Here is a 13,832-nt window from a genome sequence, read left to right on the forward strand (position 1 = left end):
AAGGTAACAAAAGTGTTATAAACACATATTTTTCAAGGAGTAATAAAAAAATAATTAAAAAAAAGATTAAAATCATCAACCAAATGTTTGGATAGCAACCAACCTGTAAGGCCCTGGCTACATAATAACCTAATGTAGCCTATTATATTTATCTATAAGATAAGATATACTTTATTCATCCCAGCAGGGAAATGTAGGTGTTCCAGCAGCCAGCATACATACAAACACACAACACAACACATATATACATACATATCCCACCCATACAAAAAAACATGAGCCCACAATACAGTTTGATGTATGATATATGCAACTCAGGCTAAAGTTTAAAAGTTTAAATGTCTTCTGTCCTTACTTAAAGGGGAGTCGTTATAAAGTGCAATTGCAGTAGGTAAAAAAGTGGTGCCTACAGGTGCCTACATCTTGGCACTTGTCCCCATTGCCCTGTCATTTCACTGTCTACAAATGCGTGATGTTTTTTTACTATACATTTTTAGAAGATATTTCTATCTGTAGGCCTGTGAAAATTATTTTAAAATATTGATACCTTTATAAAGCGTGTTTTCCTTGTTTCAACGGTCTAGTTCTATTTCTGTACATTGAGGCTATAGGTCATGTAAAGAGAGGGAAACTCTTCGGTACTCATGCCTGAGCCTTGAAGTTGATCTTTATTTTGACGTTTAAAGATTGAACACTTAACAATCTCGACAAAAACAGCAGATAATAAAGATATAGCTTGTCCTTTGTGCTTGTATTGTTGTGGTTCTTTTTTGAGAGTCATCGTACAATTATGTATGATAATCTTATCGAATTTGTAAGTTTATTAACACTTATGGAGTAAGTGTTAATAAACTTACTTAGTCTCTTCAGGTAGTATCAACATATTCTATTATCAATTGTTAAATCTTTGAAACCTCAGACAGTTTTGTAGTTTGATGTTTGCAGGATAAATGTGCATCTATCTGTTGGACCTTTAGGTCAACACACAGGCATTCATGATCTATAATGTAATGCATGTGTATCATTTATTATCTTTAAAGCAGATTCCATAATGGAATAATGCATTATAGAATCGGCTTTATATAAAATATATCAACATTTTTATTATAGACGAATCAACAGATTTAAAAAATGAATCCATGAATTATTTAAAAAAGGGAATATAAGAAAACTATGAGGAACCACAGCTAGGCTCTAAGTATACTTTATTACCCAGAGGGGCAATTTGCTTTCCAGCCAGCAGTCAATAAAAAAAAAACCTGAAATACACACAATTAACACTAAAATACACACATGAAGGGGGGAGGATTTACATGATAGTGTTTAGGAGACCAATGGTACCAGGGACAAATTAATTAGTAAATCTGTTAGTCCTGCTGTGCAAAGTATATCAGCTATCTGTTTTATTGTAGAACCATACATTTTACTTATAAAGTTGCTAATTAATTTTTAGGTTGATAAATAGACTCATTAGTATCATTTGGTGTTAACACATATGCACATGTAACAAGAAAATGAAGCGTTCCTTTCTTTTGAGTAACAAATCAGTTATTCAACTTCTTGTAGCAGCTCTTGTTGTGATGGCCTCTAGAATTACAAAGGTGTGTAGTGTTTCAACATTTGAACTATTCTGTGTCACTCTGTTGCCCGAGGCTCAGAGGAGTTAGTCTGTAGAAGTGTCGGTTGAACAGTAAACACTCTCCACAGTGACTGAGCGCTGTCCTCATATGTAATGATAAACACCTTAAGCAAAGGGAATAACATCTACACCGACAACCTCCTAATGGTCCACAGCAGTCAAGCTATGATAGTTTATAGGTCTCAGTTGTGTAAAGTACAACAGCGTCAGATATAAAGCATATACTAAAAAACTATTTATCTGCTTAGTATCCAGCACACGTAGAGTCAGTGTGGCTTGTTTAAACATTTAGCAACTTCTCACTATTTGGAGAAAGAATTGAAGAAGTACAGGCTTCACCCAGAAACTATTTTAAAAGCTCACATTGTGATTCAAGAGTAAAACCATTTATAATACAAAATAAGAGGTCCCAGGGTTGTTACCACAGCAACAATAAAGTCATCCTGGAAAATACAGGTACATTCTGCAGCATTGAAGAGACATAACACCCTGTTTGTCTTGCAGAGAGTACGGGGTTAGAGGGAAAGGTTCTCCCTGAGGTGACTCGGCTGCAGCTGCTCCAGAGCCCGACAAAAAAAAATCCCTTCTGGTTCCGACTTACGAGTTACCTTTTTTTTCCCACAACTTTATTGAAAAATGAATTGTCATGATTATCACAATGACCACATAGATCTCTTAAACCTGTTTTTCATCTTATTTAATAACAGAGGACAAAGGTGTTGAATTTGGAATGTACCACCCTAATAATTCATGCTCTCTTCATTCAGAATATACATCATTTATTATGTTTCACTGTGTGCCTGAGATAATCAGTTCAAAGCAGTATGCAGTTTTAAATGTTTCGAGAGTTCGATTCCTCAGCTCCTGCAGCAACATGCCTGATGTGTCCTTGAGCAAGACACTTTCCCCACTGCTTCATTGGCGGTGCATGAATGGAATTAGTTACTTTTGATGGTCACTTTCTGCCATCAGTGTGTGAACAGTAGGGGTGACATGCGCTGCAAAAGCACTTTTAGTAGTTGACATTTTTAGTAGTAAATGGGGCTGAAACATGTGAATCCTGATCTATGAAAAAGTAAAGGCTTCTGTTATATCAGTACATAATCTAAACATCATGCAGCGTTGAATATGATGGAGTTTATGTGTACACCTGAAACATGTTTCTCTCTTTGTGTTCATCATGTGATATTCTCCTTTATTAGTTGTCTTCTTTGACAGACATGAACGAGTTTGATGAAAGATAAGAAGTGTCAAAAATGACAGGCTACAATATGAGTGTTAAGCAGTCATTGCGCTAGCCATGTGGTATAATTCAACCAAGCATGTACAAAAAGCCTTTAGAGCAGCCATAAGTGTCCAACAAAAGTTTTTAGAAGTGAAATGTTTTTCTGGCTTTGTGGTGGCACCGGTGTGCTTAAAGCTACACTAATGCTTTGAGTATCTCCTGAACAGTTTGATCATAATTGGACAAAAAACAACAGGTAGACTTTCTTCTTTCTGCATCTTTGGAACCAAAAGGCCTCAATGCGATAAGACAACAAAATCTTCCTTTCTGGGATGATTGATTCATTTTTTATTGTGAAAAAAAACAACAACCTTAAATCAGTAAAAATGGTAGAATGATATAAAACTGCATATCCCAAAAACAGAAAATTAACTTGTCAAACAGAAAAAGCACACACACACACACACACACACACACACACACACAACATTATGCACACACATATGCGCACACACAGGCTTATATACTGACTCAATTCCATCAAGCCAGAGGATGGAAAAAGAGAAATCTGATCATTGCTCTTATCATTAGGAAACATCACTGAGTTTGTCAGCAGAGCATCTGTTTAGTTTGCGGTCTACACGGGGAGCTGAGTGCTGCAGGGAGGACGTGTATATGAATCTCTGGTGTCTCTGGTCTGAATTTCAATTTATTTATTTTAATAGGGACAAAGCAATTTAACATAATTTCAATACAAAGCATGAAACTGATGTGCTGCATAAAGAGTATATAGCTATTGCTAATTTCCAACTTGTGTCCCCAGTTGGGCCTTTGTGTAAACAAACAGATTAAAATGTACAACATTCAGTTACATAAAACCCCATAACATGATATGACGATACATTAAAATGCATGTACAACAATACAAATGCTATAAACCAGTTTAAAATAAAGTTTTAAGACACTAATTAAAAGTGGGTACAGCTCTGGCTTGCTTTGAGCTAGCATTTCACCTGTTTTGTAAAAGATTAATTTTATTTCAGGTGTTCCAGAGTTTACAGCCTTTGATGGAGAAGGCTGATTGACCAAACGTAGATCTACGATGTTGTACGCTTCCAGTTTCCATTCATAGTGCTACCCTGTTTCAGTCCTGTTTTTAAACATATCTGGAGAGAGGTTCAGGGGCCAGATTGTTGATGCATTTAAAAACAAGTTTGAGGAAACATAAATGCATAAAGCTCTCAAAACTGAGTAGATTGTGTTTTTTCAGTATGTGACAGTGATGCCACCGGACACGTTTTTTTGTCCATTATTTTCAGGGCCTGGTTGTATAGTGATGAGAGGTTTCTGACTGTAGAGGGTGAAGCTTGTGACCAAACTGTCATACAGTATGAGAAATGAGAGAAAATCATTGAATGCATGAACACCTGTGATGCTTGAGTTGGTATGTAGTGTCTTATTAATTTAAAGCAGTTCAGGTTGTTCTTGATTGGTTTTGTGATTTTATTTATTTACGTGTTTATCAAACTTGAGTTGTGGATCTAAAATGATTCCTAACTCCGCCGGACATGCTGAACCTCAGGTGGCAGGATATGGGGCAACCTGTGCTGCATCCGAGTCGCATGATTTTCCAACAACTGGTGGTCCGGGATTAAGATGTAGGCCTATGTCGCCGGCCAGGAGTAGTAGAACCAAGATAAGACTGTGTTGAAAGTTGTTTTGTGTTTTTGCATATTTAACCTGTCCCTTTAGTAAACAGGCGGAGTACAGGGTGAGATGTCCATGTCCAAAATAATAAAGTTTTGTTTGGTCAACATGATCAGCCGACCATGTTAAGATCGAGTCGGTGTGATTTTATTTGTGTTGCAAGCATTGTCCAATTAAAACCATCAGGATCAAACAGCAGGAGAACAACAAGCAGACCTTTCCTCGGTCAAACAACTTCAATTTCTGATTTTTTTCGTTGCTTAAAGTTTTCCTTCGGATATTTTCATTTACAGTTAAAAAGTTCCAGGAAAAAGCGCAATAATACATTAAAAAAATGACAAGTGCAGGAGGACAGGAGTGGAGCCCAACAAACCACACGCATCCTCTGCAGCCATCTTGATCCCCTTAAATGTTAGGTTTTGTTCCTGCAGCACCTCTGAACAATACACACTGTGTGTTTGCACCAAAATCACATTAAATCATTAAAGACCCTCATTCAAATACGAAGAACGTTAAGTTTAGATTTCCTGCATTTAACATCATGTCTGAGGAATACGTTTGAGGAGGTTCATGATTCAGTTTATTCATTTTGTTTTATAATTCCTCCTTGGATATTGTGTTTTACAACTTGAAAGCCTGTTTGCTATGCAGAGTTTCGATCTCTGCTTCAGCCCAAATGCAATGAAACAAAAATATAATTTCAAAGATGCATCAATAAGGAATACTCTTATAATATGATAATACATGCTGCTGGGTGAAGCATTATTCCATCATTTGATAATAGACACAAGGCTAATTAAGTTTTATCCAGCAGTTCCTGCAGAGTTACTGTTGCTGTCAGCAAATTTTAACGAGAGCTTCCACAGTTTTTACACCCTGCCTCTGTACTTTCTCTGCAGCATCTGTGCTCTCACATCTGAAATCTCCCCAGCAGCCCTCTCTGCACCGCTGACAGACAGAAATAGCAATACACCAAATGGTGAAGAAAATCATCGACAGGGTTTCACTTTACTGAGCTGGGAAATTTGCTGAGCTCCTGCAATCGATGCCCTGAATCTGGACTTCGCTATCAACCTCCTGGGACATTTATGATAAGTGCCGAGCCAGAGTTGATTCCAGAGCGGAGAATGATCACCAACGTTTTCTTTTCCATCAGTCTTTCATGACTTCAAATGTAGTGGAGAGAGCTGTGCAAAGAGGGCCATCAATAAATGATACAAATGATCAGCTCAAGAAATCAAAGGAAGGGAAAAGGACCACATGTGAAATCAAGAACAAATAAAGGTGATTAAGGTTAAGAATTATGGGGATTACCATGCCAAGTCTATGTCTCACATATATTTTAGATTTATCATTTCAAACATTTCAAATTTTGGCCCAAAGTTAGAAAACAGCCAAGTCAATCCTGATCTTGATTAAGGCTAGTTGTCGTAATTTTAGAGTTTTACAAAGGTAAACTGTTTTTTTTTTTGTTTTTTTTAAACTTGCAGATCGGAGCTTTTGTCTCCCTCTACTGGCAGTGAGAGTAATAACATATATAACGACAATGCTAAGCTGTTCCCTTTTCTTCACCTTAAAGTTCTCACCAGTGATTAAAAGCTAAATCTACATTTTCTTTGCTTCTTCAGAATACAAAATCCTTTTTGGGACTGTAGATCTTGTGGGAATTGTTGGTGATAAAAAAAAAAAGTGGTTACAAATGTATAATTAAATTTACATTTTTAAGATGTGCAGTGTTGTCATTCCTGGAAATGTTCTCAAAAAAAGGATGATCCAAGGTTGGAGTAATCTTGCAGCCCCAGCCGCCTCACATTCACATTCACATTCTTGTACATTTGACTCCTTTCAGTGCAACAGTTTTTTTTTTAGATTAATTTTTTTGGGGCTTTTTGTGCCTTTAATGTAGAGATTGGACAGTGGATAGAGTCAGAGATCAGGGAGAGAGAGAGAGAGAGCAGGGAATGACATGCTGGATTCGAACCTGGGCCGCCCGCTTGGAAGACTACAGCCTCTACATGGGGCGCGTGCACTAACCACTGCACCACTGCACCACTACACCACCAGCGCCCCTGTCATGTCCAGTTTTGTAAAGTCCTTACACACTTTATTCTGCAGACCCTTACCATGTTGCAAACTTTACTGTATGGTATTCATTTCTACTTTTTATTGATTTATTTTAAATACATTATTTATCTCAAGGGGAGATTCTGGTGTTACACTCTGAGAGACATGCTTCTCACACAAGTTAAACACATGCACAAACAGGACCTATGGACACAACACTTATGGCATGTTGAGACTTTTTTATGTTTTATGGCTTTCTTTGCATCGTCTAGATATTGTGGGTTAATGTTGGCAAAAAGTAAGCGAGTTTCAGTGTCTGTTTTTCAGAGTATATCTGTTCTGTGCAAATCCGTTCTCCCTTGATGACACCTAAATGTTCCGCTCGATAAATGCAGAGCAGAGCTTGTTTGTTTCTGTGTGGAGAGTTGTTAAATCCCATTAATATTCATAAATCAGTCAGTAGCATAGCACATTTTAATAACTTGGCATTTATTAGAATTCAGGTTTCCTTTTGTTTACATAATGCAGCTGAAGAGACGGGGGCACATGTTTTGGGCTAAGGGTGTGCATAAATCAGGTCTCTCACAGGGAGACACTTAAATTAATCATGCAGGAGCTCGTGTATCTGAAACTTTAACTCATCATGTGATGAAGGAGACTTCAATAAACTGACTGAGGCTCTCGTGTTAAACTCTTTTGTGTTCATCGCTGCCAAAAAACATTACTTCTGCATTCTTTCTCCCTTCCTGTTTTTGCTCTCTTTCACATATGTCATCAGTAAATGAGTTTTGAAAAAAACTAGCTCTTAGGTTAGTTAGATATAACTAACATATAGCCCCAATCTAAGAGGTAATTATAAGAGTTGTAATCTACTGTCGAATGCATTGAGAACAAGAAGCAACCTCTGATGTTGAAAACTGAAGCAATGTGGAAGAAAAAAAACAGAATTGCAGTTCCTTGTGTGTCCACTAGAGGCTCGATCCAAAATGATATACTGTACCTCATTTATCTTACACTACGAGCAAACATTTCCATTGTTAGGGGCGTAGCTGAGGCGGAGGTCTGTTTTTTTATTTTTTATTAGTAAAGACACTTTAACAATGCGTTTTATACAGCCCTGACCCTGACACAGACTTTTAATTTGAGCTGCAACTAACACTTTTTTCATCCTGAAATAATAATTAAACGTATCACTTTTCAACTTAGTTTTGTCCATAAAACGTTGGAAATGAGTAAAGAATGATTATAATCCTTTGATGACCCATTGAAGTAGCTTGTTTTGCTCACTCAAAGATATTACATTTTCTGTCACAAAGAAAAAAACAAAATATTCATATTCAAGAGTAAGTAAAAACACTGATTCATTTTCGATCAACTCATCATTCTTTTGGATGAGTAAAGTTGTTATATCACAGTCACACCTTATCTGGAAAACTAAAAATGTCCCGTCTTCATACTCAACCTCCTGCCTCATAAAAAATGGATGAGTAGTGTACACAGCTTGTTTCGGCGGTTTTGTTATCTTTAGACTTTCTGTCTGAAATTCTGCAGTTTGACTGGACGAACTACAAAATCCCTGACAGCAACTCGGGGACCAGAGCTCACGAGTTGACAATCAATCAGGTTTAATAAGAGGTCAGTCATGCATTGAGTGAAAGCTTTGGGCCTGTCACTGTGGAGCTGACAGAATGTGTCCCTGGGATCCTGATCAAACTGTGCAGCAAGAAATCAAAAGACATTAAAGGCAGACAGATGCCGTTTTAATGACCCTGACCGATTCAACTTTCTTGTTCTTCCAGGGAGACTGCTGCCTCTTAATATTATCTGGAAACGACTGTATTTTCTATACGTAGCAAAGAAGTCATGATTAATAACTGATAAATACCCTTGGGAAATAATCACTTATGTCTGAAAGGACATTTATTTCAATATTGTTCCTGAATGAAGTAATAGAGCCTGCTTTGCTAGTTTGTAACATATTTGTTGTGGTGCAGGTTTTTAAGGCTGTGTTCTTTAGTTTCTCTAAAGGTGTCAGAAGAAGTCCATGACATCAGATCCCCCGGCCCAAAAGGAATCTTGAGGGAGCACAACCTTAAACGTGAGAATAACACGATGTATTCATAGCTGTTACACAGGAAAAGAACAAAGCTGCTCGGGGATTAGAATATAACCATTAGGTTTTTTTTGTTTGTTTTTTTAATTACAGAAAATAAAATAATGGCAGTGCTTGGGGTTTGAGCTCCATGCTAACTTCAGTATTCTCACATTTCGAGTTAGAAATTCAAAGTTCAGCCTGAGCATTCAAACACTTTGCTGATTACTAAACAGTACACCTGAGGATCGGCTCACACTTTTGTCCAGACATCTTTTACATATGAAACGATTACAGTGAAACTGACTCCCATGTGTCTCAGGTGTGGTGCTTTGGTGGTAACTGGCAAATGTTAGCATGATAAACAAAAACTGAGACGTTTAACACGGTGAATATCATACAGTTGCAGGAAAAAGTATGTGAACCCTTTGGAATTTCTTAGTTTTCTGATTAAATTGGTCATAAAATGTGTTCTGATCTTCATCTAAGTCTCAACAATAGACAAACACAGTCTGCTTAAACTAATACCACACAAACAATTATATGTTTTCATGTTTTTAATGAACACAACATGTAAACATTCACAGTGCAGGGTGGAAAAAGTATGTGAACCCCTAGGCTAATGACTTCTCACAGAGCTAATTGGAGTCAGGAGTCAGCCAACCTGCAGTCCAATCAATGAGACGAGATTGGAGGTGTTGGTTAAAGCTGCCCTGCTCTATAAAAAACACACTTCAGTTTTGAGTTCACTACTCTCAAGAAGCATTGCCTGATGTGAACCACGCCTCGCACAAAAGAGCTCTCAGAAGACCTGCGATTAAGAATTGTTGACTTGCATAAAGCTGGAAAGGGTTACAAAAGAATCTCTAAAAGCCTCGATGTTCATCAGTCCACGGTAAGACAAACTGTCTATAAATGGAGAAAGTTCAGCACTGTTGCTACTCTCCCTAAAAGTGGCCGTCCTGTAAAGATGACTGCAAGAGCACAGCGCAGAATGCTCAATGAGGTGAAGAAGAATCCTAGAGTGTCAGCTAAAGACTTACACAAATCTCTGGCACATGCTAACATCTCTGTTGACGAATCTACGATACGTAAAACACTAAACAAGAATGGAGTTCATGGTGAGGACACCACGGGGAAAGCCACTGCTGTCTAAAAAAAACCCATTGCTGCACGCTTGATGTTTGCAGAGGAGGACCTGGATGTTCCACAGCACTACTGGCAAAACATCCCGTGGACAGATGAAACCAAAGGTGAGTTCTTTGGAAGGAACACACACCAACATCAAAACCTCATCCCAACTGTGAAGTATGGTGGAGGGGGCATCATGGTTTGGGGCTGCTTTGCTGCATCAGGGCCTGGACAGATCGCTATCATCGACGGAAAAAAATGAATTCCCAAGTTTATCAAGACATTTAGCAGGAAAACTTAAGGCCATCTGTCCACCAATTGAAGCTCAACAGAAGATGGGTGATGCAACAGGACAACGAACCCAAAGCACAGAAGTAAGTCAACAACAGAACGTCTTCAACAGAAGAAAATACGCCTTCTGGAGTGGCCCAATCAGAGTCCTGACCTCAACCCGATAGAGATGCTGTGGCATGACCTCAAGAGAGAGATTCACACCAGACATCCCAAGAATATTGCTGAACTGAAAAAGTTTAGTAAAGAGGAACGGTCCAAAATTCCTCCTGACCGTTGTGCAGGTCTGATCTGCAACTACAGGAAACGTTTGGTTGAGGTTGTTGCTGCCAAAGGAGGGTCAACCAGTTATTAAATCCAAGGGTTCACATACTTTTTCCACCCTGCACTGTGAGTGTTTACATGTTGTGTTCAACAAAAACATGAAAACATATAATTGGTTGTGTGGTATTAGTTTAAGCAGACTGTGATTGTCTATTGTTGAGACTTAGATGAAGATCAGATTTTATGACCAATTTAATCAGAAAACTAGGAAATTCCAAAGGGTTCACATACTTTCTCCTGCAACTGTACGAAGAGGGCAGGCAGGTTTTAAACGGATGGATGACTATAGAGCGGTTGGTTCAGTTTGACCTGATTGTACTTTAGGTTGGTGTGGAGAAAATGTTCCATAAACCATTTTAGGTGAAATCTTCACAATTATGTTTCATTAAAAGAGACCCATTTAAATCTTAGTCTGCAGTAATACATGTATCATATTATATTAATCTGTTGGGCAACATTAAGTAAAACTGTCAAAAGATTATTAAAGTTGTGTTAATAGTAGAATATAAAGTTTATTTTACTCGGAGTGGACATTCAGTTTAATCATCTTCAACTTCTCCGCTTCTAGTCAAGAAACATGAGGCTGCCTTTGAAATGTGTTGTCTTGTGTATTGAATTAATATATTGAAACCTTTATACATACAGTTCCACTGAATACAGTTTAAACAGCACTCAAAGATTAGAAAGGTAAATTGTAAGAACTATTCGGAGCAGTCCTGTTTTGATTTGGCATGTGATCTGCAACACATCGTCAACTATGCATCCTGTAGCTGTCAAAAATGAAAACACATTCTCTCTGTGCTTCTCTCTCCTAGCATTTTAGAGCTGCTTTGATGCACCTCACCTGTCTCCCCTCTCCCCTCCAGCTGATCATCAGATTCAGATTGATAGTGACTCGGGGTCCAGATCCGGTGAGCTCATCTCATATTCGGCCTCGTGTCATCCGTCCATCCAGGAAGAGTCGTCATCGGATCCCAAGTCGCCAGAGTCGCCAACGCTTCTATTTCTACATCAGCTTCATTGAAAAGTCATTTTGACTCTTTTTTTAAACATATGGACATAAATATTGTTCAGTGAAACATTATAAAATCAAACCTGTGAAAACTTTCTCTTCTGCCCTTATAGATACTAAACAAACGGTAACAAAGAAGCACAATGTGTCTGTAGTTTAGAACAGGGGTTCCCAAACTTTTCAGCCCGTGACCCCCACTTTGGGAACCACTGGTTCAGACAACCCAACATTACGCTGAGAGAGAAGGAATTTTTGTCTACTGTCATTTTCCCATATCATTATAACTTCACTTTTTAATTGCAGTGGGCAATTGTGGACAGTGCTTACAAGTCAGTGACCACCAATTGATTGCATTGGCTGCCAGACATAAATGTTTCTAATCCATGTCCAAACACAGAACTTTTTCTTTCTATAGAAAGTGTGAAAGAGCTGATGCCAAAAAAACCACTTATCACTGCATCTAAAAATAAACTTTCTTCAAGTTTTCCTCCGAGGAGGTAATTGCTGTCGGTGCAGAGCAATTCTTCTTTGGTAAAGGTCACTAGATTCATAAGAGCATGAAGAGTGGCTATCGCTCATTAGGAGAGAGTTTCAGTCTAACCTGGCATTTCAGTTCAAACACAGTGATCAGGCCCACTGGTTCCACCAACTAATGGGCCTGAAATATCACTGCTGGACCTAAAGGCGGGCTGACCTTTGACATGGACATTTTCTCACCACAGAGGAGTATTAAACGGATATTTTGAAGATGTCTTGCACGTCACACAATGTATCTGCCCTGTAACCTGTTTCTCATCTGTTGGTTTTGGGTATTTGATGTGGCAGAGAATCCGCAGGTGCAAATACCTTACAGGCATCCACTGTTGTGCTTTCCAACTTGTCTGATGTTCAATGTAGAGGAGAGAGGAAGGACACAGAGAGAGAGAGAGAGAGAGGGAGAGAGACGGAGGCAGAAAGATTTGGTAGAAACAGTGAGATGCATTGTGTGTCATACTCCAATGAGCCCCGCAGCTTAATATCCTGCGCTCAGACACCCCGGAGAGCAGTGTAAAGCAATTATTCCAGCACTTGCCATTCATTCAGGCTAAAAGCGTGTGCAATTCTCAGGGCATACCGAGACGCAGTAAACAAAACACATTGTTCGAAACATGATTTGCTACCTGCCAAACTAATAATCCTACCTTTAATATCGCCATAGTTTTTAGTTTGCTAAGATGTCTTTCCAAATGCCTGCAGGCGAGTGTTTCTGGAGTGGTGCTGCATCTCGGTGCTGCAGCCCTGGCTCGCTGGAAATAGAGTTAATTTAAAGGAGCTTTTATGCAGACATAAATTAATGAGGACCGTGGAGCTTTTACTAAGAAAGAAACCTTCACAAACATGTCCCCCAGCGCTGTGGCGGTACACCCGCTGTCAATGCAAATCACCCCCAGAGCAGACTGTGAAGAAAAAACAGAAGTAAAAAGTGTGAGGTGTAGCTGCTGTTATGCTCAACAGGAGGAGCTGTTGACTCACCTGTTCATTTCAATGGGCATTTTCATCTTCATGTGCTTAAGATCTGAAGATATTTAGTGATTTACACGCTCTGAATGGCCAAACTCCACACCTGCAAACCGGTTATCTTCTTCTCAGCCACATAGCTGCACACACAGCCAGCCTCCTCTCATCTGCCTGCTCAGGGGAGACCATAATCATAATGAAGCAGATGAGGAGGCCTTCAGGAAGCAATATTAGAGGAAAAGGTAATTAAGGGGGTCTTGGACATCATGATATCACCCAGAAGAACCCGGTTATCTCCTAGTGTCCAATTACCGACGTCTCTTAAACGTGATAGGAGTGTATATGAATGGATTTAAGGACAAAATATCCAACAAGAATTACAATAACACCTTTAAAGTTAATAATTCAGGCTATGTAATTGCTGGAGCTTAACATCAAAAGATGCCCGAGGACATGTTCAAACATCTTCTCAAATGTAGAAGTGTTCCTAAGGTGGGGGTCTGTGCCTGCGAGGTAAATCACACCTTTGAATAGCTTTTACCGGCATACACCTTGAACTGGCTTAATGAGCAGGCTCCTTTGCTGTCGCAGCATCGAGAGGACAACAACGAAAGGAGATCGGCATTCACAGGGGTACTGCTGCTGGATTGAATTAGTCTGTGTTTACCTCCTCGTGAGGTGCCCGAGAAACTGATGCACAATCACAAGCACGCTCATTTACACACAAACAGCTGTGAACGAGATGAATTGTGAGCGCCTCTGGTCAGTTTGTAACAGCAGTTGCGAGGAAACCCTAGACAGAAAGTTGTGTCTGAAGGAGAAGAATGCGACGTATTAGTGTTTTGTTTAT

This window comes from Labrus mixtus, chromosome 10 (assembly GCF_963584025.1).
Source record: "Labrus mixtus chromosome 10, fLabMix1.1, whole genome shotgun sequence".
Taxonomy (NCBI): domain Eukaryota; kingdom Metazoa; phylum Chordata; class Actinopteri; order Labriformes; family Labridae; genus Labrus; species Labrus mixtus.